Source organism: Aegilops tauschii, chromosome 5, assembly GCF_002575655.3.
Source record: "Aegilops tauschii subsp. strangulata cultivar AL8/78 chromosome 5, Aet v6.0, whole genome shotgun sequence".
In the NCBI taxonomy this organism is placed as follows: Eukaryota; Viridiplantae; Streptophyta; class Magnoliopsida; order Poales; family Poaceae; genus Aegilops; species Aegilops tauschii.
In genome coordinates, this window is record NC_053039.3 from 12,023,490 (window position 1) to 12,049,115 (window position 25,626).

Below are 25,626 nucleotides of genomic sequence, written 5' to 3' on the forward strand. Positions count from 1 at the left end.
TTCCCTCTAACCAGCAACGACAGGAGCTCCATCCCCGAACGCCATGGCTGCTGACCCCCCTGCCTCGCCTCGGATCTCTCCTGGGACGCCGTCCAGCGCCCGGATCCGCACCTCCCTCCGTTCCCTGCACCGCCGCGTCGCCGGAGTAGAAGCTCCATCCGCCGCTGCTGCCTCCGCTTCGCCAAGTCATTTGCCTCTGCTCTGCCTCGTCGCCGCCGCCTCTCCGGTGAGACCCCGCGCCGCCCCGTCGTGCCACCTCTTCCTTCCCTTCGCCAAGTCCCTGCCGCCGTCCCCTTCTGCTTCGTCATCGCACGCGAGGAGGACGACCCCAGCGCCAAGTCCCTGCCGCCGTCCCCTTCTGCTTCGTCATCGCACGCGAGGAGGACGACCCCAGCGCGAAGTCCCGCGTTGCCAAGCCGCCTCCCTGCCCTCGAATCTGTCCAGTTCCGCCGTCTGCCGTGGCCGTGGAGCTCGTCGGCGTCGTCCTCGTGCCGTCCCAGCCCCGTCGCCGCTTCCGCAAGGCCCTGCCACGGACACCGTCCGCCGGCGACCACCCAGGTCATGTCGCCGTGACCTGCCTCCTCTTCCTCGTGTCTGCTTCTTCCCCTCTAATCTCTCTCTCTCTGTCCTTGCCTCGAACAGGAGCACCAGCCGGCGCCACCATCATCGGAGATGGGCTCCCGCCGCCCGCGGGCCTCCGCGCCCTCGCCGGAGCGCTCGTCTCAGTCCCGCTCCTGCCTCTGTTCGAGAGGATGAGACTGCAACCGCGATGGCCGCGTTGACCGTTCCTCTCGTTCTCTGCCTCCACATGGACCGAGCGGCCTCCCCTGCTCGCGTGGGCTGCGCCCCTATCCAAGGCCTCAAGGCCCGATGTGAGCAGCTCCCCGCGCTTTGGGCCTGATCTCCATTTTGGGCCCAGATCTGTTTTTTTTCCTGTTGCTGCGAATTTAGCTATTTTCCAGGAAGTGCCAGTTTTGCAGAAAAACCCCTAACGTTCATGCATCTAATAACAATTTAACCGTGCATCGGTTTAAAATGTTTTATATATGTAAAATGCTTAGATTTTCATCTAGTTTCATAATATGCCACTTTCATCCATGTTTAAAATGATTAAATTGCTGTTTGATTAATTTTGCTCAAATGCCATGTTAAAATGATTTAATTCATAACTAAATAACCGTAACTCGGATTTTAATAAACTTTATATGTAAATGGGGTAGAAAAATGCCTAGTTTAACATGGTGCACTTCATTTTGCTGTTTAACTACATTAAAATGGTGTTTATGGCAGAACAGTACCAAATTCAAAATATGCACATGAGGATTTTCCGGAATTATTGTTTGTGTTGGGAATCGTAGCATAATTTAAAATTTTCCTACGCTCACCAAGATGCATCTATGGAGTCTACTAGCAACGAGGGGAAGGGAGTGCATCTACATACCCTTGTAGATCGCGAGCGGAAGCGTTCCAATGAACGTGGATGACGGAGTCGTACTTGCCGTGATCCAAATCACCGATGACCGAGTGCCGAACGGACGGCACCTCCGCGTTCAACACACGTACGGTGCAGCGACGTCTCCTCCTTCTTGATCCAGCAAGGGGGAAGGAGAGGTTGATGGAGATCCAACAGCACGACGGCGTGGTGGTGGATGTAGCGGCTCTCCGGCAGGGCTTTGCAAGCTTCTGAGAGAGAGAGAGGTGTTGCAGGGGAGGAGGGAGGCGCCCAAGGCTTAGATGTTGCTGCCCTCCCTTCCCCCCACTATATATAGGGCCAAGGGAGAGGGGGGGCGCAGCCTTGCCCCTTCCTCCAAGGAAGGGTGCGGCCAGGGGGGAGTCCTTCCCCCCCAAGGCACCTCGGAGGTGCCTTCCCCCTTTAGGACTCTCCCTTTTTTCTTATCTCTTGCGCATGGGCCTCTTGGGGCTGGTTCCCTTGGCCCATATAGGCCAAGGCGCACCCCTTACAGCCCATGTGGCCCCCCGGGGCTGGTGGACCCCCGGACCCCTTTCGGCACTCCCGGTACAATACCGATAAAGTGCGAAACTTTTCCGGCGACCAAAATAAGACTTCCCATATATAAATCTTTACCTCCGGACCATTCCGGAACCTCTCGTGATGTCCGGGATCTCATCCGGGACTCCGAACAATTTTCGGGTTTCCGCATACATATATCTCTACAACCCTAGCGTCACCGGACCTTAAGTGTGTAGACCCTACGGGTTCGGGAGACATGCAGACATGACCGAGACACCTCTCCGGTCAATAACCAACAGCGGGATCTGGATACCCATGTTGGCTCCCACATGTTCCACGATGATATCATCGGATGAACCACGGTGTCGAGGATTCAATCAATCCGTATGCAATTCCCTTTGTCAATCGGTATGTTACTTGCCCGAGATTCGATCGTCGGTATCCCAATACCTTGTTCAATCTCGTTACCGGCAAGTCTCTTTACTCGTACCGCAATGCATGATCCCGTGACTAACGCCTTAGTCACATTGAGCTCATTATGATGATGCATTACCGAGTGGGCCCAGAGATACCTCTCCGTTTACACGGAGTGACAAATCCCAGTCTCGATCCGTGCCAACCCAACAGACACTTTCGGAGATACCCGTAATGCACCTTTATAGTCACCCAGTTACGTTGTGACGTTTGGCACACCCAAAGCACTCCTACGGTATCCGGGAGTTGCACGATCTCATGGTCTAAGGAAAAGATACTTGACATTGGAAAAGCTCTAGCAAACGAAACTACACGATCTTTTATGCTATGCTTAAGTTGGGTCTTGTCCATCACATCATTCACCTAATGATGTGATCCCGTTATCAATGACATCCAATGTCCATAGTCAGGAAACCATGACTATCTGTTGATCAACGAGCTAGTCAACTAGAGGCTTACTAGGGACAGGTTGTGGTCTATGTATTCACACATGTATTACGATTTCCGGACAATACAATTATAGCATGAATAATAGACAATTACCATGAACAAAGAAATATAATAATAACCATTTATTATTGCCTCTAGGGCATATTTCCAACAGTCTCCCACTTGCACTAGAGTCAATAATCTAGTTCACATCACCATGTGATTAACACTCACTGGTCACATCACCATGTGACCAACATCTAAAGAGTTTACTAGAGTCATCAATCTAGTTCACATCATTATGTGATTATCACTCAATGTGTTCTGGTTTGGTCATGTTATGCTTGTGAGAGAGGTTATTAGTCAACGGGTCTGAACCTTTCAGAACCGTGTGCTTTACGAATATCTATGTCATCTTGTGGATGCTACCACGCGCTATTTGGAGCCATTTCAAATAATTGCTCTACTATACGAATCCGGTTTACTACTCAGAGTTATCCGGATTAGTGTCAAAGTTCGCATCGACGTAACCCTTTACGACGAACTCCTTTCCACCTCCATAATCGAGAAAAATTCCTTAATCCACTAGGTACTAAGGATAAGTTCGACCGCTGTCATGAGATCCTTTCCGGATCACCATTGTACCCCCCTTGACCAACTCATGGCAAGGCACACTACATGTGCGGTACACAGCATAGCATACTATAGAGCCTACGTCTAAAGCATAGGGGACGACCTTCGTCCTTTCTCTATCTTCTGCTGTGGTCAGGTCTTGAGTCTCACTCAATACTCACACCTTGTAACACAGCCAAGAACTCCTTCTTTGCTGATCTATTTTGAACTCTTTCAAAATCATGTCAAGGTGTGCTGTCTTTTGAAAGTATCATCAGGCGTCTTGATCTATCTCTATGGATCTTGATGCCCAATATGTAAGTAGCTTTATCCAGGTCTTCCTTTGAAAAACTCCTTTCAAACAACCCTTTATGCTTTCCAGAAATTTTACATCATTTCGGATCAACAATATGCCATTCACATATACTTATCAGAAATGTTGTAGCGCTCCCACTCACTTTATTGTAAATACAAGTTTCTAACAAACTTTGTATAAACCCAAAAACTTTGATCACTCCATCAAAGCGTATATTCTGACTCCGAGATGCTTGCTCTAATCCATGGAAGGATCGCTGGAGCTAGCATACCTTTTAGCATCCTTAGGATCGACAAAACCTTTCTGATTGTATCACATACAACCTTTCCTTACGAAAACTGGTAAGGAAACTTGTTTTGACATCCATCTGCCAGATTTCATAAATGCAGCTAATGCTAACATGATTTCGACGGACCTAAGCATCGCTACGGATGAGAAAAACTCATCGTAGTCAACTCCTTGAACTTGTGAAAATACTCTTTGCCACAAGTCGAGCTTCATAGACGGTAACATTACCGTCCATGTCCGTCTTCTTCTTAAAGATCCATTTATCTCAATGGCTTGCCGATCATCGGGCAAGCTCACCAAAGTCCATGCTTTGTTCTGATACATGGATTCTATCTCGGATTTCATGGCCTCGAGCCATTCGTCGGAATATGGGCCCACCATCGCTTCTCCATAGCTCGTAGGTTCATTGTTGTCTAGCAACATGACCTCCAAGACAGGATCACGCATTACTCTGAAGTAGTGCGCATCCTCGTCGTCCTACGAGGTTTGGTAGTGACTTGATCCGAAGTTTCATGATCACTATCATAAGCTTCCACTTCAATTGGTGTAGGTGCCACAGGAACAACTTCCTGTGCCCTGCTACACACTAGTTAAAGCGACGGTTCAATAACCTTATCAAGTCTCCACCATCCTCCCACTAAATTCTTTCGAGAGAAACTTTTCCTCGAGAAAGGACTCGTTTCTAGAAGCAATTACTTTTGCTTCCAGATCTGAAATAGGAGGTATACCCAACTGTTTTTGGGTATTCTATGAAGATGCATTTGTCCGCTTTGGGTTCGAGCTTATCACCTGAAACTTTTTCACATAAGCATCGCAGCCCCAAACTTTTAAGAAACGACAACTTAGGTTTCTATAAACGGTGTCGTCTCAACGGAATTGCGTGGAGCCCCTTTTAAAGTGAATGCGGTTGTCTCTAATGCCTAACCCATAAACGATAGTGGTAATTTGATAAGAAACATCATGGTATGCACCATATCCAATAGGGTGCAGTTATGATGTTCGGACACACCATCACACTATGGTGTTCCAGGCGGTATTAATTGTGAAACACTTTCCACAATGTCTCAATTGTGTGCCAAACTCGTATCTCAGATACTCATCTCTATGATCATATCACAGACATTTTATCCTCTTGTCACGATGATCTTCAACTTCACTCTGAAATTACTTGAACATTTCAATAATTCAGACTTGTGTTTCATCAAGTAAATACACTCAACATCTACTCAAATCATCTGTGAAGTAAGAACACAACGATATCCACTGCATGCCTCAGCACTCATTGGACTGCGTACATCAAAATGTATTACTTCCAATAAGTTGCTCTCTTGTTCCATCTTACTGAAAACGAGGTCTTTCAGTCATCTTGCCCATGTGGTATGATTTGCATGTCTCAAGTGATTCATAATCAAGTGAGTCCAAACGATCCATCTGTATGGATTTTCTTCATGCATATATACCAATAGACATGGTTCGCATGTCTCAATCTTTTCAAAAATGAGTGAGTCCAAAGATCCACCTACATGGAGCTTCTTCATGCGTTCTACACCAATATGACTCAAGTGGCAGTGCCACAAGTATGTGGTACTATCATTACTATCTTATATCTTTTGGCATGAACATGTGTATCACTACGATCGAGATTCATTTTAGGTGCAAGACCATTGAAGGTATTATTCAAATAAACAGAGTAACCATTATTCTCCTTAAATGAATAACCGTTTTGCGGTAAACATAATCCAATCATGTTCAACGCAACCACCAAATCTCGATGGTAGAGGGAGCATGCGATGCTTGATCACATCAACCTTGGAAACACTTCCAACACATATCGTCATCTCACCTTTAGCTAGTCTCCATTTATTCCACAGCTTTTATTTCGAGTTACTAACACTTAGCAACCGAACCAGTATCTGATACCCTGGTGCTGCTAGGAGTACTAGTAAAGTACACATTCATATAACGTATATCCAATATACTTCTGTCGACCTTGCCTGCCTTCTCATCTACCAAGTATCTAGGGTAGTACTGCTTCAGTGACCGTTCCTCTTATTACAGAAGCACTTAGTCTCGGGTTTGGGTTCAACCTTGGGATTCTTCACTAGAGCAGCAAACGACTTGCTGTTTCATGAAGTATCCCTTTTGCCCTTGCCCTTCTTAAACTAGTGGTTCTACTAACCATCAACAATTGATGCTCCTTCTTGATTTCTACTCTCGCGGTGTCAAACATCGCGAATAGCTCAAGGATCATCATAACCATCCTTGATATGTTATAGTTCATCACGAAGCTCTACTAGCTTGGTGGTAGTGACTATGGAGAACTATCACTATCTCATCTGGGAGATTAACTCCCACTCGATTCAAGCGATTGTGGCACTCAGACAATCTGAGTACACGCTCAACGGTTGAGCTTTTCTCCCTTAGTTTGCAGGCTTAAGAAACTCGTCAGAGGTCTCATACCTCTTGACGTGGGCACTAGTCTGAAAACCCAATTTCAGTCTTCGGAACATCTCACATGTTCTGCGACGTTTCAAAAACGTCTTTGGTGCCACAATTCTAAACCGCACTGAACTATCACGTAGTCATCAAAACGTGTATGTCAGATGTTTCGTAACATCTACAGACGACGCCGAGGTTCAGCACACCGAGCGGTGCATTAAGGACATAAGCCTTCTGTGTAGCAATGAGGACAATCCTCAGTTTACGGACCCAGTCCGCATAATTGCTACTACCAACTTTCAACTAAATTTTCTCTAGGAACATATCTTAACCAGTAGAACTAAAGCGCAAGCTATGACATAATTTGCAAATACCTATTTGACTATGTTCATGATAATGAAGTTCATCTGATTATGAACTCCCACTCAGATAGACATCCCTCTAGTCATCTAAGTGAAACATGATCCGAGTTCAACTAGGCCGTGTCCGATCATCACGTGAGACAGACTAGTCAAGATCGGTGAACATCTCCATGTTGATCGTATCTTCTATACGACTCATGCTCGACCTTTCGGTCCTCCGTGTTCCGAGGCCATGTCTGTACATGCTAGGCTCGTCAAGTCAACCTAAGTGTATTGCGTGTGTTCCGAGGCCATGTCTGTACATGCTAGGCTCGTCAACACCCGTTGTATTCGAACGTAAGAATCTATCACACCCGATCATCACGTGGTGCTTCGAAACGACGAACCTTCGCAACGGTGCACAGTTAGGGTGAACACTTTCTTGAAATTATTATAAGGGATCATCCTACTTGCTACCGTCGTTCTAAGCAAATAAGATGCAAAAACATGATAAACATCACATGCAATCAAATAGTGACATGATATGGCCAATATCATTATGCTCCTTTGATCTCCATCTTCGGGGCACCATGATCATCTTCGTCACCGGCATGACACCATGATCTCCATCATCATGATCTCCATCATCATGATCTCCATCATTGTGTCTTCATGAAGTCGTCACGCCAACGATTACTTCTACTTCTATGGCTAACGCGTTTAGCAACAAAGTAAAGTAATTTACATGGCGTTATTCAATGACACGCAGGTCATACAAAATAATAAAGACAACTCCTATGGCTCCTGCCGGTTGTCATACTCATCGACATGCAAGTCGTGATTCCTATTACAAGAATATGATCAATCTCATACATCATATATATCATTCATCACATCTTCTGGACATATCACATCACATAGCACTTGCTGCAAAAACAAGTTAGACGTCCTCTAATTGTTGTTGCAAGTTTTTACGTGGTTTGTAGGTTTCTAGCAAGAACGTTTCTTACCTACGTATGACCACAACGTGATTTGCCAATTTCTATTTACCCTTCATAAGGACCCTTTTCATCGAATCTGTTCCGACTAAAGTAGGAGAGACAGACACCCGCTAGCCACCTTATGCAACTAGTGCATGTCAGTCGGTGGAACCTGTCTCACGTAAGAGTACGTGTAAGGTCGGTCCGGGCCGCTTCATCCTACAATGCCGTCGAAACAAGAAAAGACTAGTAGCGGCAAGAAGAATTGGCAAACTCAACGCCCACAACTGCTTTGTGTTCTACTCGTGCATAGTAACTACGCATAGACCTGGCTCATGATGCCACTGTTGGGAATCGTAGCATAATTTAAAATTTTCCTACGCTCACCAAGATGCATCTATGGAGTCTACTAGCAACGAGGGGAAGGGAGTGCATCTACATACCCTTGTAGATCGCGAGCGGAAGCGTTCCAATGAACGTGGATGACGGAGTCGTACTCGCCGTGATCCAAATCACCGATGACCGAGTGCCGAACGGACGGCACCTCCGCGTTCAACACACGTACAGTGCAGCGACGTCTCCTCCTTCTTGATCCAGCAAGGGGGAAGGAGAGGTTGATGGAGATCCAACAGCACGACGGCGTGGTGGTGGATGTAGCGGCTCTCCGGCAGGGCTTTGCAAGCTTCTGAGAGAGAGAGAGGTGTTGCAGGGGAGGAGGGAGGCGCCCAAGGCTTAGATGTTGCTGCCCTCCCTTCCCCCCACTATATATAGGGCCAAGGGAGAGGGGGGGCGCAGCCTTGCCCCTTCCTCCAAGGAAGGGTGCGGCCAGGGGGGAGTCCTTCCCCCCCAAGGCACCTCGGAGGTGCCTTCCCCCTTTAGGACTCTCCCTTTTTTCTTATCTCTTGCGCATGGGCCTCTTGGGGCTGGTTCCCTTGGCCCATATAGGCCAAGGCGCACCCCTTACAGCCCATGTGGCCCCCCGGGGCTGGTGGACCCCCGGACCCCTTTCGGCACTCCCGGTACAATACCGATAAAGTGCGAAACTTTTCCGGCGACCAAAATAAGACTTCCCATATATAAATCTTTACCTCCGGACCATTCCGGAACCTCTCGTGATGTCCGGGATCTCATCCGGGACTCCGAACAATTTTCGGGTTTCCGCATACATATATCTCTACAACCCTAGCGTCACCGGACCTTAAGTGTGTAGACCCTACGGGTTCGGGAGACATGCAGACATGACCGAGACACCTCTCCGGTCAATAACCAACAGCGGGATCTGGATACCCATGTTGGCTCCCACATGTTCCACGATGATATCATCGGATGAACCACGGTGTCGAGGATTCAATCAATCCGTATGCAATTCCCTTTGTCAATCGGTATGTTACTTGCCCGAGATTCGATCGTCGGTATCCCAATACCTTGTTCAATCTCGTTACCGGCAAGTCTCTTTACTCGTACCGCAATGCATGATCCCGTGACTAACGCCTTAGTCACATTGAGCTCATTATGATGATGCATTACCGAGTGGGCCCAGAGATACCTCTCCGTTTACACGGAGTGACAAATCCCAGTCTCGATCCGTGCCAACCCAACAGACACTTTCGGAGATACCCGTAATGCACCTTTATAGTCACCCAGTTACGTTGTGACGTTTGGCACACCCAAAGCACTCCTACGGTATCCGGGAGTTGCACGATCTCATGGTCTAAGGAAAAGATACTTGACATTGGAAAAGCTCTAGCAAACGAAACTACACGATCTTTTATGCTATGCTTAAGTTGGGTCTTGTCCATCACATCATTCACCTAATGATGTGATCCCGTTATCAATGACATCCAATGTCCATAGTCAGGAAACCATGACTATCTGTTGATCAACGAGCTAGTCAACTAGAGGCTTACTAGGGACAGGTTGTGGTCTATGTATTCACACATGTATTACGATTTCCGGACAATACAATTATAGCATGAATAATAGACAATTACCATGAACAAAGAAATATAATAATAACCATTTATTATTGCCTCTAGGGCATATTTCCAACAGTTTGTTGTTCCGGCCTCATTTAAATTGCCTAAAATAGGTAGTTTCCATATGCTTCACCTCTTGCCATGTTAGTCAACATTTAATATTATTGGGTACATAAACAAGAGAGAACTAAATATTTGATGTGGTGCTTCGTCAATATGCAACTTGTTACATATTGAGCTCCACTTAATTTGTAGTATTGTTTGTGCACTTTGCCATGCCATGCCTCATTAAACCGGACATGCATCATACTTGTTTGTGCATCATGCCATGTGTATGTGGTGGTTGTTTACTATGTTGTTTGTTTCTTTCCGGGTTGCTTCTCTCGTTACCTTCGGTTTCGTTCCGAAGTTGTGAGGATTCGTTCGACTACATCCGTTTGTCTTCTTCATCATTCAATCTTCTTCCTAGCGGGATCTCAGGCAAGATGACCATACCCTCGAAATCACTTCTATCTTTGCTTTGCTAGTTGTTCGTTCTATTGCCATGCTGCGCTACCTACCACTTGCTATATCATGCCTCCCATATTGCCATGTCAGCCTCTAACCATCCTTTTCCTAGCAAACCGTTGTTTGGCTATGTTACCGCTTTTGCTCAGGCCCTCTTATAGCGTTGCTAGTTGCAGGTGAAGATGAAGTTTGTTCCATGTTGGAACATGGATATGTTGGGATATCACAATATCTCTTACCTTAATTAATGCATCTATATACTTGGTAAAGGGTGGAAGGCTCGGCCTTATGCCTGGTGTTTTGTTCACTCTTGCCGCCCTAGTTTCCGTCATACCGGTGTTATGTTCCTTGATTTTGCATTCCTAACGCGGTTGGGTGATTTATGGGACCCCCTTGACAGTTCGCTTTGAATAAAACTCCTCCAGCAAGGCCCAACCTTGGTTTTTACCATTTGCCTACCTAAGGCTTTTTCCCTTGGGTTCTGCAGACTCAAGGGTCATCTTTATTTACCCCCCTGGGCCAGTGCTCCTTCGAGTGCTGGTCCAAACCGAGCGATGTCCGGCGCCCCCTGGGCAACCAGGGTCTATGCCAACCCGACGTCTGGCTCATCCGGTGTGCCCTGAGAACGAGATATGTACAGCTCCTATCGGGATTTGTCGGCACATTCGGGCGGCTTTGCTGGTCTTGTTTTACCATTGTCGAAATGTCTTGTAAACCGGGATTCCGAGACTGATCGGGTCTTCCCGGGAGAAGGTTTATCCTTCGTTGACTGTGAGAGCTTATAATGGGCTAAGTTGGGACACCCCTGCAGGGTATTATCTTTCGAAAGTCGTGCCTGCGGTTATGAGGCAAATGGGAATTTGTTAATGTCCGGTTGTAGAGAACTTGTCACTTGACCCCAATTAAAATACATCAACCGTGTGTGTAGCCGTGATGGTCTCTTCTCGGCGGAGTCCGGGAAGTGAACATGGTTTGAGTTATGCGTGAACGTAAGTAGTTTCAGGATCACTTCTTGATCATTACTAGTTGACGACCGTTCCTTTGCTTCTCTTCTCGCTCTTGTTTGCGTATGTTAGCCACCATTTATGCTAGTGCTTGCTGCAGCTCCACCTCATTACCCCATCCTTTCCTATAAGCTTAAATAGTCTTGATCTCGCAGGTGTGAGATTGCTGAGTCCTCGTGACTCAGCAAATACTTCCAAAATAGTTGCAGGTGCCGAGGATACCAGTGCAGGTGACACAACGGAGCTCAAGTGGGAGCTCGATGAAGATCTTGTTCGTTGTGTTGTTTCTTTTCTTATTGATCAGTAGTGGTGCCCAGTTGGGACGATCAGGGATCTAGCAGTTGGGTTGTCTTCTTTTATTTTGGTTCCGTAGTCGGACCTATGTGTGTACTCTGATTGACGTATGATCTATTTATGTATTGTGTGAAGTGGCGATTGTAAGCCAACTCTTTATCCCATTCTTGTTCATTACATGGGATTGTGTGAAGATGACCCTTCTTGCGACAAAACCACAATGCGGTTATGCCTCTAAGTCGTGCCTCGACACGTGAGAGATATAGCCGCATCGTGGGCGTTACAGGACATGTCTACCAAATTGAGAAAAAGAAAAGATAAGGAAGCGAATACATCATACGATGAGCCAAAGCGCCACATAGTTCTTTCAGGAAAAAGCCATCGTGGGACTAGAGGGCAAGACAGACATGTCTGAAGATTATGAAAAGTTTCATGAAATTCCTCCCTTCAAAGTCAAGGCTGACCCAAGCACCCTGTTAAACGATGAAGATTATCCATGGTTACGGTGCAATAAGCAAAGGACACAAGCGAAGAAAAATTGAAGACTTTCTCTCCACAACTATTATGATGATGCCTTTGATCTAGAATATCACTGCAGTTACATGTGAAGAAATGAAATGCCTTTTGTAACAGATGAGTTTTCGTATGAAACCCTGATACTTCGAAAGAGATTGTCCATTTTGTACACGAAGTGCATCCAAATTTTGCCTCAACTTTTTAGCACATGCTATTTGGGTGAAATGATGATACCATGCCAACTTTCAACCATTTCAAAGTTCATTTGTAGTGCTTTTCAATTTCAGGGTCATTTAGCTCAAAAAAATCAGTAAATGCATGAAAAATACCAAATGAAGTTAGAAAGGGCTGAAAATTGATGATTTGGCTTTGAATGGTGTATTTTGAACACACAAAAAGTCTGCAGTTCAAATAAGTTCAAAAAAATGAAATCCCTTTGTAACAGATGAGTTTTCGTATGAAACCCCTGATACTTCTAAAGAGATTGTCCATTTTGTACATGAAGTGCATCCAGCTTTTGCCGTAACCCTCTCAACTTTTTAGCACATGCTATGTGGCTGAAATGATGATACCATGCCAACTTTCAATCTTTTCAGAATTCATTTGTAGTGCTTTTCAATTTCAGGGTCATTTAGCTCAAAAAATCAGTAAATGCATGAAAAATACCAAATGAAGTCAGAAAGGGTTGAAAATTGATGATGTGGCTTTGAATGGTGCATTTTGAACACACAAAAAGTCTGCAGTTCAAAAAATGAAATCCCTTTGTAATAGATGAGTTTTCGCCCAAAACCCTGATACTTCGAAAGAGATTGTCCATTTTGTACAGGAAGTGCATCCAGCTTTTGCCACAACCCTCTCAACTTTTTAGAACATGCTATGTGGGTGAAATGATGATACCATGCCAACTTTCAACCTTTTCAGAGTTCATTTGAAGTGCTTTTCAATTTCAGGGCCGGTCATTTAGCTCAAAGAAAGAACTAATAGCAAAAGGAATCAACTAAAAAGATTTTATAAACCTCTAGTATTTTTGAAACTAAAATTATATAAAATTTATGCAACTAAAATTATCAAAGTATTTTTTGTTCAAAACATTAATAGCAAAAAGAATTTTCATAAAGAATGTTTTTGTTAGAAACTTTAATAGCAAACTAAAATAACAAAATCTGTTTTTGATTAAAACAGACATTTAAAATAACCTAAAAATTAGCAAATTGAATATAATGATACAACACAGTAATATTAAATAGCAGGAAAAAGATTCACTCAAAAATTTATTTTTATAGTAAAGTTATTCACAAACTAGTGATTCACACAAATTTAAAAGAATTCAAATTTGAAAACTAATGGCACTAAGAGAAAGTTTATAATTTTTGTGACCTAAAAGCAAAAAGAATCACTGAAAAACTGTAAGTAGAAACAAAATAAAATAAATTTAGCAAAAAATATAAAAAAAACTGGATTTAAAAAAAAATGCCGCCTACTGGGCCGCCACGGCCTAAATACGACTAGAAACCCAACCAGCTAGTTGTGCCAGGATTCAGGCCCGTAGCAGGCCCAGTAGGCCCACATGCAGAGGAGTGTGTGATTAGGCCCGTAAGTCTGCAGTTGAGAGGAGCTCGAGAGGGTCGGCGCAGCAGCGCTTATAAACCACTCTCGAGCCCTCTCAGCTAGCGAGGTGGGACTAAACATCCCACCGCACCGCGCCAGTTACAGCACTAGGCCTTTGGTCCCGGTTGGTGGCATGAACCGGGACCAATGCACCCCTTTGGTCCCGGTTTGTGGCACCAACCAGGACCAATTCCCCCCTTTAGTCCCGGTTGGTGCCACCAACCGGGACCAAAGGCCTCTGCTTCCCGCCCTTTGGGCTGACAAAAACTGACCGTTGGTCCCGGTTGGTGGAACGAACCAGGACTAAAGTGGGGCATTGGTCCCGGTTGGTGCCACGAACCGGGACCAATGCTTCGTGTATATAAGCAGCACTTATGAAAATTTTCCATTCAGTTCTTCGATCCTGCTCTCCCTCGATGGCGCCGAGGAACACCTCGACGCTGCCAGGCTGTCGGACCTCGACGTTGACGCCCTCACCGTGCCCAGCCTCTCTGCCCTGACGCCACTGCTCCGTGCGGCCCTGCCCTGCCCCGACGCCGCTGCGCCCCTGCCCTACCGTCAACACCGCCGCACAACAGCCCGCCAGCCAGGCCGGTACTCCCTCCTCCCTCCCACCCCTCTCCTCCATCCTTCTTTGATGTATGTGATGATGGTCAACTTGGTTCAGAGAGTTGCAAAGTTTCAGAGAATTGCATGGTTTCAGCGATGTCCACAAGGTGTTTGATGAAATGCTAGGGCTAGCTAGGGAACTTTGTTTTATGTGAAACTTGGCAGGATGATGTCTCCTTGGATGTTAGTGAAGATGGTCAAGTTGGTTTGATAAAAGGAAAAAACTTGTTAGTGCAAGTTTTATCAGAATTTAGTGCTGGACAGAAAATACAGGGATTTTTTTGGTGGACTTGCTAGATGAAATTGGGGCTGCCCTTCTGGACTTCAGGGTTTAGTTGGAAGGACTACAAGATGTAAAAAATTCAGATTTTTTTAGCAACGAAAAATAGGGTTGTAGTTCAATGCCAAGATTGGACTAAAATCGAAAAATGGAAGTTGTGCTCAAAATTTTCAAATGACCAAAGTGGGTTTTTCCATAAAAATGATCTATAGGCATCAGAGGACTTCTCAAAAAATTTGTGGCATTTGAAAAGAATTATTTGAAATAGTTCTAGTGCAACAGGGTCATTCTAGAGTTTGAAAATACTAATAAAAGAATTTTTTGAGGCCAAATCATTATAAAAATAATTACTACTGATGTTTTTGTTCATAGCATTTTTTTGTCCATGTATGTATGTATGGATGGATATGGATGTATACAGAAAATGTTCATATATGATGTTTTTTTTGATAGATTTTTTTTGTTCATAGCAATTTTTTCCATCTATGTATGTATGTATTTTTTAGATGTGCTCTATTTTTCAGATGAGATGAGATGTATGAGATGTTCATTTGTTGTATAAACATAACCCCGATAACTTCAATACCCCTCGATCTTATATTTTTGTGAGCATAGAAATTTTTGTAACTTGTATGTGTTTGATCACCGCGGGCTTATATACTTGATTGGACTATGGAGTGCATATTTAGTCGAGTCCAACATCAATATTAGTGAATGATGTCATATTGTTGGGCACCGCGGATAGTTGTGAGAGGAGTTTTTCCTTTGATTTTGAGGCATATGATCTAGATAATGTCCAATGCCTCATATCGCGAACATAGTCATATTGGACAATTGATCTTCATATAAATGAAGCATAAAAGTTTAGCAATCACTTAGAAATTTTCATGTTGTAGGAGTACATGTAAAAAAATTCAGAGTTGTTCATTCACTTAGAAATTTTCATGTTGTTCATTGACTTAGACATGAGGGGGACGTCGATCAACCCCCTCTCACCCGACCAACTCTCGAGTCCACCCAAAACGGGACTGAAAAAGCGTTGTCGAGGCCACCCCAAACCCTAGACGAAGAAAGAGCGTTGTCGATCTACCCCCTCCCGCCCTATCCGTAATTGTTATGTTCATTGTTGTCATTCACTAGGTATATGTTTGTGCATATGATTCCTTGTTGTGATTATCTAGCTAGGTCTATGTTTGCCACTAATATATCCATCTCTCATGTTTGTATAATGCCATTTTGTAATATTTGCATAAACTATGGAAAGAGACTTGGAAGAAGAACAGTTGTTGGGGGATATAATCCTCGGCGGAGGTGATCCCTTTTTGTTTCTCAACGACACCGATGGTCAGGAAGGAGAGGATGACGGCTCCGGTGATCCAACAATGGAGGAGGAAGGAGATCATGACGGCTCCGGTGACCGAATGGCGGAGGAAGAAGGATATCATGATGACGGCTCCGGTGACTGAACAGAGGAGGGAGCTGTTGCAAAGTCCGGCAAGGTATATATATTAATTAAGCCTGTGCTGAGTTCATGCATTAATTGTTTTGGTATGTACGTATATTGATGCTTCTTTCTTCTTTTATAGCCCTCCGGATCGAGCCAAACTTTCGTAAAGAGACGAGGCCCGAAGAAAAGGTTGCGCCAGGATGAAAAGTTCACGGTCACAAAAATCGCGGACGATGGCCAACCGATTGAACCCAAGCGGACCAAGGACACATTTGTTAGTCAGTGCGGAGCTATTGTTAGGGACAGCGTCCCGATCAGCGTGCAGCAATGGAATAAGAGTAAGGACGACCCTGAAGTTTCTTATGTCCAGGATAGACAGAAAACGATCTTTGGACCTCGCTGATGGCAAATTTCATCCTAATGCCAGAGGAGGATCCGAATAAGCCAGTTATAGAGCCAAAGGTCTAGGCATTTGCTCTTAAGAAGATGGCAGATCTATTCAGGAACTAGAAGAAAGAGTTGAACACACAGTTTGTCAACAAAGGGAAGACTCCAGAATTCACCGGCCAATATGAGAAGATAAGAGATCACTGGCCCGCATTTGTGGCCTACAAGAATTCGAAGAAGGGTAAGAAAATGTTAGAGGCAAACAAGAAAAATGCTGCAAACACGAAGTATCACCATCACACGGGGTCAGGTGGCTACTACAAAGCCCGGCCGTTGTGGGACAAAGCTGAGCAAGACCTGCTTGCTAAAGGGGTCCAACCAACGACGTTGAACTGGCCAGACCGTTCAAGGACTTGGTTCTTCGGGGTTGGGGGAACTTTGGACCCAGAAACAGGGGAGTGTCGTTGGAGGGACGAGCAACTTACAATACCCATCAAGAAGCTTAAGGAATATATCACCACAGCGCAGGAAGGGACGTTCATTCCCGACAGAGAGAAGGACGAGCTGACTGAGGCTCTCGGGAATCCTGAGCACCCTGGACGAACACGAGGCACACCTGGCTTTGTTCCGTGGGTGCTTGGGTTTCCCGGCAGCGGTGGTTACAGAAGCCGAGAGAGAAAGAGGAAAGCGGAGGTGAGCTAAATGCAGAAGCTCAATGCAAGAATAGAGAAGCTACATGAACTTGCAGCTGCTGGCCAACCATCTCAGCGGCACGAAGCTACCCCACCATCTCAGCGGAGAAGTAGCGTGGCTTCCACGGAGCTCGTTCAGCCTGATTTCAGGGCTCCTTGCTACCCCATGGATACTATCACGGAGGCTCAACATTGCGAGCTAATGACGAAATGCTAGAACCTCACTTTGAAGGCGATTGTCGGCTCTGTTGCACCTCCTCAAGCCGACGGAACTTTTGACTGCCGTCCGATTCCACATGGCTATGCTGTTTGTGATGGTGGATGAAATAATGGAGGGATTTGAGGAGCCGGAGCTTGACCACCCTACAGGTGAAGGGGAGAATCATCTAGTTTATGCTTTGAGGAGTACATGTCTATGGAGGAAGGAGTACATCAAGCTTCCAATCCGGACGCCTCCTCCTCCTCCGGCGAGTCAGGGCACTCCGCCTCCTCCTCCTCCCCCTCCTCTGGTGAGTGATCAGGGCACTCCGCTGCTACCTCTTGAGCATCCATTGGTTTTCCCTTGAAGAGGAAAGGGTGATGCATCAAAGTAGCGAAGTATTTCCCTCAGTTTTTGAGAACCAAGGTATCAATCCAGTAGGAGATAACACGCAAGTCACCTAGTACCTGCACAAACAATCAAGAACCTCGCAACCAACACGATAAAGGGGTTGTCAATCCCTTCACGGTCACTCTCAAAAGTGAGATCTAATAAAGATAGTAAGATAAATATTTTTGGTATTTTTGTTGTATAGATTGGAAAGTAAAGATTGCAAAATAAAATAAATAGGAAACTAGAATTATAGATCGGAAACTTATATGATGTAAAATAGACCCGGGGGCCATAGGTTTCACTAGTGGCTTCTCTCAAGATAGCATGTATTATGGTGGGTGAACAAATTTCCGCCGAGCAATTGATAGAAAAGCACATATTTATGAGAATACCTAGGCAACGATCATGAATATAGGCATCACGTCCGTGTCAAGTAGACTGAAATGATTCTGCATCTACTACTATTACTCCACACATCGACCGCAATCCAGCATGCATCTAGAGTATTAAGTTCATAAGAACAGAGTAACGCATTAAGCAAGATGACATGATGTAGAGGGATAAACTCAGGAAATATGATATAAACCCCATATTTTTATGCTCGATGGCAACAATACAATACATACCTTGCTGCCCCTACTGTCATTGGGAAAGGACACCGCAAGATTGAACCCAAAGCTAAGAACTTCTCCCATTGCAAGAAAGATCAATCTAGTAGGCCAAAATAAACCGATAATTCGAACAGACTTGAAATGATATCAAATCATGCATATAAGAATTCAGAGAAGAACCAAACATTATTCATAGATAAACTTGATCATAAATCCACAATTCATCGGATCTCGGCAAACACACTGCAAAAGAGTATTACATCAAATAGATCTCCAAGAACATCGAGGAGAACTTTGTATTGAGAACCAAAGATACAGAAGAAGCCATCTAGCTAATAACTATGGACCCGAAGGTCTGTGGTAAACTACTCACGCTTCATCGAAGAGGCTATGGTGTTGATGTAGATGCCCTCCGTGATCGATTCCCCTTCCGGTAGATCGCCGGAAAAGGCCCCAAGATGGGATCTCACAGGTATAGAAGGCTGCAGCGGTGGAAAAGTGGTTTCGTGGCTCCCCCTGATGTTTTTAGGGTATAAGAGTATATATAGGCAAAAGAAGTACGTCGGTGGATCTCCGTGGGGCACGAGGGTGGGGGGCGCGCCTACCCCCCTGGGCGGCCCTCCTGCCTCATGGCCGCCTCGCGCAGTTCCAGACTTCAAATTAAAGTCTTCTGGATTGCTTTCGTTCCAAGAAAGATCATCGCGAAGGTTTCATTCCGTTTGGATTCCGTTTGGTATTCCTTTTCTGCAAAACAATGAAATAGGCAAAAAACAGAAACTTGCACTGGGCCTTCGGTTAATAGGTTAGTCCCAAAAATAATATAAAAGACCATATTAAAGCCCATTAAACATCCAAAACAGATAATATAATAGCACAGAGCAATAAAAACTTATAGATACGTTGGAGACCGTATCAAGCATCCCCAAGCTTAATTCCTTCTCGTCCTCGAGTAGGTAAACGATAAAAACAGAATTTTTGATGTGGAATTCTACCTAACATAATTTTCAATGTAATTTTCTTTATTGTGGCATGAATGTTCAGATCCGAAAGATTCAAGACAAAAGTTTAATATTGACATTAAAATAATAATACTTCAAGCATACTAACAAAGTAATCATGTCTTCTCAAAATAACATGGCCAAAGAAAGTTCATCCCTACAAAATCATATAGTTTGGCTATGCTCCATCATCGTCACTGATACGTCTCCAACGTATCTATAACTTTTCATTGTTCCATGCTATTATATTATCAATCTTGGATGTTTTATATGCATTTATATGCTATTTTATATGATTTTTGGGACAAACCTATTAACCTAGAGCCCAGTGCCAGTTTCTGTTTTTTCCTTGTTTTTGAGTTTTACAGAAAAGGGATACCAAACGAAGTCCAATTGACGTGCCAATTTTTGATGATTTTTATTGGACCAAAAGAAGTCCCCGGAGTAAAATAGTTGGGCCAGAAGAGTCCCGATCCGTCCACGAGGGTGGAGGGCGCGCCCTACCCCCCTGGGCTCGCCCCCCTATCTCGTTGACGACTCGGAGACCCCCTGACGTGAGACCGACACCAAAAATTCCTATAAATACAGAAACACCCGAAAAGAAACCTAGATCGGGAGTTCCGCCGCCGCAAGCCTCTGTAGACACCAAAAACCAATCGGGACCCCATTTCGGCACCCTGCCGGAGGGGGGATCCATCACCGGTGGCCATCTTCATCATCCCGGCGCTCTCCATGACAAGGAGGGAGTAGTTCACCCTCGGGGTTGAGGGTATGTACCAGTAGCTATGTGTTTGATCTCTCTCTCTCTCTCTCTCTCTCTCTCTCTCGTGTTCTTGATTTGGCACGATCTTGATGTATCGCGAGCTTTGCTATTATAGTTGGATCTTATGACGTTTCTCCCCCTCTATCTCTTGTAATGGATTGAGTTTTCCCTTTGAAGTTATCTTATCGGATTGAGTCTTTAAGGATTTGAGAACACTTGATGTATGTCTTGCATGTGCTTATCTGTGGTGACACTGGGACATTCACGTGATCTACTTGATGTATGTTTTGGTGATCAACTTGCGGGTTCAGTGACCTAGTGAACTTATGCATAGGGGTTGGCACACGTTTTCGTCTTGACTCTCCGGTAGAAAATTTGGGGCACTCTTTGAAGTTCTTTGTGTTGGTTGAATAGATGAATCTGAGATTGTGTGATGCATATCGTATAATCATACCCACGGATACTTGAGGTGACATTGGAGTATCTAGGTGACATTAGGGTTTTGGTTGATTTGTGTCTGAAGGTGTTATTCTAGTACGAACTCTAGGATAGATCAAACGGAAAGAATAGCTTTGTGTTATTTTACTACGGACTCTTGAATAGATCGATATGAAAGGATAACTTTGAGGTGGTTTCGTACCCTACAATAATCTATTCTTTTATTCTCTCCTATTAGTGACTTTGGAGTGACTCTTTGTTGCATGTTGAGGGATTGTTATATGATCTAATTATGCTATTATTGTTGAGAGAACTTGCACTAGTGAAAGTATGAACCCTAGGCCTTGTTTCCTAGCATTGCAATACCGTTTACGCTCACTTTTACCACTTGCTACCTTGGTGTTTTTATATTTTCAGATTACAAAAACCTATATCTACCATTCATATTGCACTTGTATCACCATCTCTTCACCGAACTAGTGCACGTATACAATTTACCATTGTATTGGGTGTGTTGGGGACACAAGAGACTCTTTGTTATTTGGTTGCAGGGTTGTTTGAGAGAGACCATCTTCATCCTACGCCTCCCACGGATTGATAAACCTTAGGTCATCCACTTGAGGGAAATTTGCTACTGTCCTACAAACCTCTGCACTTGGAGGCCCAACAACATCTACAAGAAGAAGGTTGTGTAGTAGACATCAAGCTCTTTTCTGGCGCCGTTGCCGGGGAGGTGAGTGCTTGAAGGTATATATTTAGATCTTGCAATTGAATCTTTTAGTTTCTTGTTTTATCACTAGTCTAGTCTATAAAAGAAAACTACAAAAAAATGGAATTGAGGGTGCCTCATATGCTTTATCTTTTTAATGTCTTCTGTGAAAATAAGGATTCCGGTAATTGTGCTCAATTGCTAGAGGAAGAATGCATTAAAATGTTTGGCACTAAATCTTTGAATGATGAGCATGATTGCAATATTGTTAGTATGAATTCTTCGAATATCCATGATGCTAATGATATGCAAAGCCACAAGCTTGGGGATGCTACGTTTGATGAAGATGATATTTTTTGTCCCCCAAGTTTTGATGAGCGAATTTATTATGATGAAAGCATGCCTCCTATTTATGATGATTATTGTGATGACTTGTATGCTATTAAGAATAATGGTAACCATGAAACTTGTCATCTTGATATTAATTTTCAATTGGATTATGCCTGACATGATAGTTATTTTGTTGAGTTTGCTCCCACTTCTATTCATGAGAAGAAATTTGCTTATGTGGAGAGTAATAATAATTCTATGCTTGTGGCTCATGAAAAGAATGCTTTATGTGATAGTTATATTGTTGAATTCATTCATGATGCTACTGAAAATTATTATGAGGGAGGAATATATGCTTGTAGGAATTGCAATAATATCAAGTTTCCTCTCTATGTGCTTAAAGTTTTAAAGTTATGCTTGTTTTGTCTTCCTATGCTAGTTGATTATTGTTCCCATAAGTTGTTTGCTCACAAAATCCCTATGCATAGGAAGTGGGTTAGACTTAAATGTGTTAGTAATATGCTTCATGATGCTCTCTTTATGTTTCAATTCTTATCTTTTATGCGAGCATCATTGAAATCATCATGCCTAGCTAAAAGGCATTAAAGAAAAGCGCTTGTTGGGAGACAACCCAATATTTACCCCTGCTGTTTTGTGTGTTCACATGATTAAGCTACTATAGTAATCATGTTTTATAGCTTTTGTTTGAATAAAGTGCCAAGTAAAGCCTTTAGGATCTTCTTGGGTGATTGTTGTTTGATCTTGCTGATAAAAACAGAAAGTATGCACTCACGAAAATAATTATCATTTTTTACCAGAGAGCGATAAAATACCAATTTGGACTGCAGTAGATCAATATACTTTTTATCCTGTTCGTCCTAATTTTTCATAATTTTTGGAGTTACAGAAGTATTCGAGGGTTACAGATTACTACAGACTGTTCTGTTTTTGACAAATTCTGTTTTCTATGTGTTGTTTGCTTATTTTGATGAATCTATGAGTAGTATCGGAGGGTATGAACCATAGAGAAGTTGGAATACAGTAGATATTACACCAATATGAATTTAGAATGAGTTCACAACAGTACCTAAGTGGTGATTTATTTTCTTATACTAACGGAGCTTACGAGTTTTCTGTTAAGTTTTGTGTTGTGAAGTTTTCAAGTTTTGGGTAAAGATTCGATGGACTATGGAAGAAGGAGTGGCAAGAGCCTAAGCTTGGGGATGCCCAAGGCACCCCAAGGTAATTTTCAAGGACAACCAAGAGCCTAAGCTTGGGGATGCCTCGGATGGCATCCCCTCTTTCGTCTTCGTTCATCGGTAACCTTACTTGGAGCTATATTTTTATCCACCACATGATATGAGTTTTACTTGGAGCGTCAATTTATTTTGTTAGGATTTGCTTGCTGTTATTTAGAATAATGTTTTGCATCTTTTATTTCAATAAAAGTGGCAATGATAGCCTTTGTCATGCTTATTTTGCAAGTATACATGCTGCTGTTTGAAAATAGAAAGTTTACCGCTGTTGCAAAAATTCCTTAGAAAAGTCAGAATGTGATAAAGTGTTGAAACCTTTTTCAAAATGAGCTCTGATAAATTTTCTTCAGTGTGGTAAATTTTCATAATGTTTGGAGTTGAATAAGTATTGATACTCTTGCATTCTTTACAGACTATACTGTTTTGGCAGATTGCTGTTATGTTTGCATTGTTTGCATATGTTTGCTTGTTTAATGATTCTATTTGTGGATAGGAGTATTAAATATGCAGAGGCATTTAGTATGCAATGCTGAATAATAATTTTAGTGATTTGCTACAGTAGAGAATGATAAGGTTTTTGCATTGGTTTATACTAACTTATGTCACGAGTTCTTGTTGAGTTTTGTGTGGATGATGCTTTTGAGATTTAGGAAAACTGTCATATGAGAAGAATTAAGGAGACACAAAAGCTCAAGCTTGGGGATGCCCAAGGCACCCCAAGATAATATTTCAAGAAGTCTCAAGCATCTAAGCTTGGGGATGCCCCGATAGGCATCCCACCTTTCCTCCTCAACAATTATCGGTTAGTATCGGTTGAGCCAAATTTTTGCTTCTTCACATGATGTGTGCTATTCTTAGGATGTCATTTTATTTTATTTTGCTTGCTGTTTGAATAATATCCCAAGATCTCAAATTCTTAAATGTTATATAGTCTTCACATAGTTACATAATTATTCGACTACTCATTGATCTTCACTTATATCTTTCAGAGTAGTTTGTCGTTTGCTCTAGTGCTTCACTTATATCTTTTTAGAGCACGGAGGTGGTTTCATTTTGAAGAAATAGATGAACTCTCATGCTTCACTTATATTATTTTGAGAATCCTAAACAGCATTGTAATTTGCTTAGGTTATGAAACTAGTCCTAATATGATGGGCATCCAAGATGGGTATAATAAAAAATTTCATATAAAGTGCATTGAATACTATGAGAAGTTTGATTCTTTATGATTGTTTTGAGATATGAAGATGGTGATATTAGAGTCATGCTAGTTGAGTAGTTGTGGATTTGAGAGATACTTGTGTTAAAGTTTGTGATTCCCGTAGCATGCACGTATGGTGAACCGTTATGTGATGAAGTCGGAGCATGATTTGTTTATTGATTGTCTTCCTTATGAGTGGCGGTCGGGGACGAGCGATGGTCTTTTCCTACCAATCTACCCCCCTAGGAGCATGCGCGTAGTACTTCGTTTCGATAACTAATAGATTTTTGCAATAAGTATATGAGTTCTTTATGACTAATGTTGAGTCCATGGATTATACGCACTCTCACCCTTCCACCATTGCTAGCCTCTCTTGTGCCGTGCAACTTTCGCCGGTACCGTACACCCACCATATACCTTCCTCAAAACAGCCACCATACCTACCTATTATGGCATTTCCATAGCCATTCCGAGATATATTGCCATGCAACTTTCCACCGTTCCGTTTAATATGACACGCTCCATCATTGTCATATTGCTTTGCATGATCATGTAGTTGACATCGTATTTGTGGCAAAGCAACCTTCATAATTTTTCATACATGTCACTCTTGATTCATTGCACATCCCGGTACACCACCGGAGGTGTTCACATAGAGTCATATTTTGTTCTAAGTATCGAGTTGTAATTCTTGAGTTGTTAGTAAATAAAAGTGTGATGATCTTCCTTTTTATAGCATTGTCCCAGTGAGGAAAGGATGATGGAGACTATGATTCCCCCAGAAGTCGGGATGAGACTCCGGACGAAAAAAAAGAGGCCATAAAAAAAGGAGAAAGGCCCAAATAAAAAAGGAGAGAAAAAGAGAGAAGGGGCAATGCTACTATCCTTTTACCACACTTGTGCTTCAAAGTGGCACTATGATCTTCATGATAGAGAGTCTCTTATTTTGTCACTTTCATATACTAGTGGGAATTTTCGTTATAGAACTTGGCTTGTATATTCCAATGATGGGCTTCCTCAAAATGCCCTAGGTCTTCGTGAGCAAGCAAGTTGGATGCACACCCACTTAGTTTCTTTTGTTGAGCTTTCATACATTTATAGCTCTAGTGCATCCGTTGCATGGCAATCCCTACTCACTCACATTGATATCTCCATATCCCATTAATACGCCTAGTTGATGTGAGACCATCTTCCTCCGTTTTGTCTTATCCACAACCACCATTCCATTCCACCTATAGTGCTGTGTCCATGGCTCACGCTCATGTATTGCGTGAAGATTGAAAAAGTTTGACAACATCAAAAGTATGAAACAATTGCTTGGCTTGTCATCGGGGTTGTGCACGATTTAAATATTTTGTGTGATGAAGATAGAGCATAGCCAGACTATATGATTTTGTAGGGATAGCTTGCTTTGGCCATGTTATTTTGAGAAGACATGATTGCTTTGTTAGTATGCTTGAAGTATTATTGTTTTCATGTCAATATTAAACTTTTGTTTTGAATCTTATGGATCTAAATATTCTTGCCACAATAAAGAAGATTACATTGATAAATATG

At 43.2% G+C, this 25,626-nt stretch overlaps 1 long non-coding RNA gene across 1 annotated transcript; it reads left to right on the forward strand.

The window, feature by feature from the left end:
• The first annotated feature begins 690 nt into the window (after window positions 1-690).
• LOC141022266 (uncharacterized) lies at window positions 691-11,784 on the forward strand. Its single transcript, XR_012183558.1, has 3 exons — window positions 691-872; window positions 10,237-10,307; window positions 11,494-11,784. It is a non-coding gene; the product is annotated as an uncharacterized lncRNA (long non-coding RNA).
• Window positions 11,785-25,626: the final 13,842 nt, after the last annotated feature.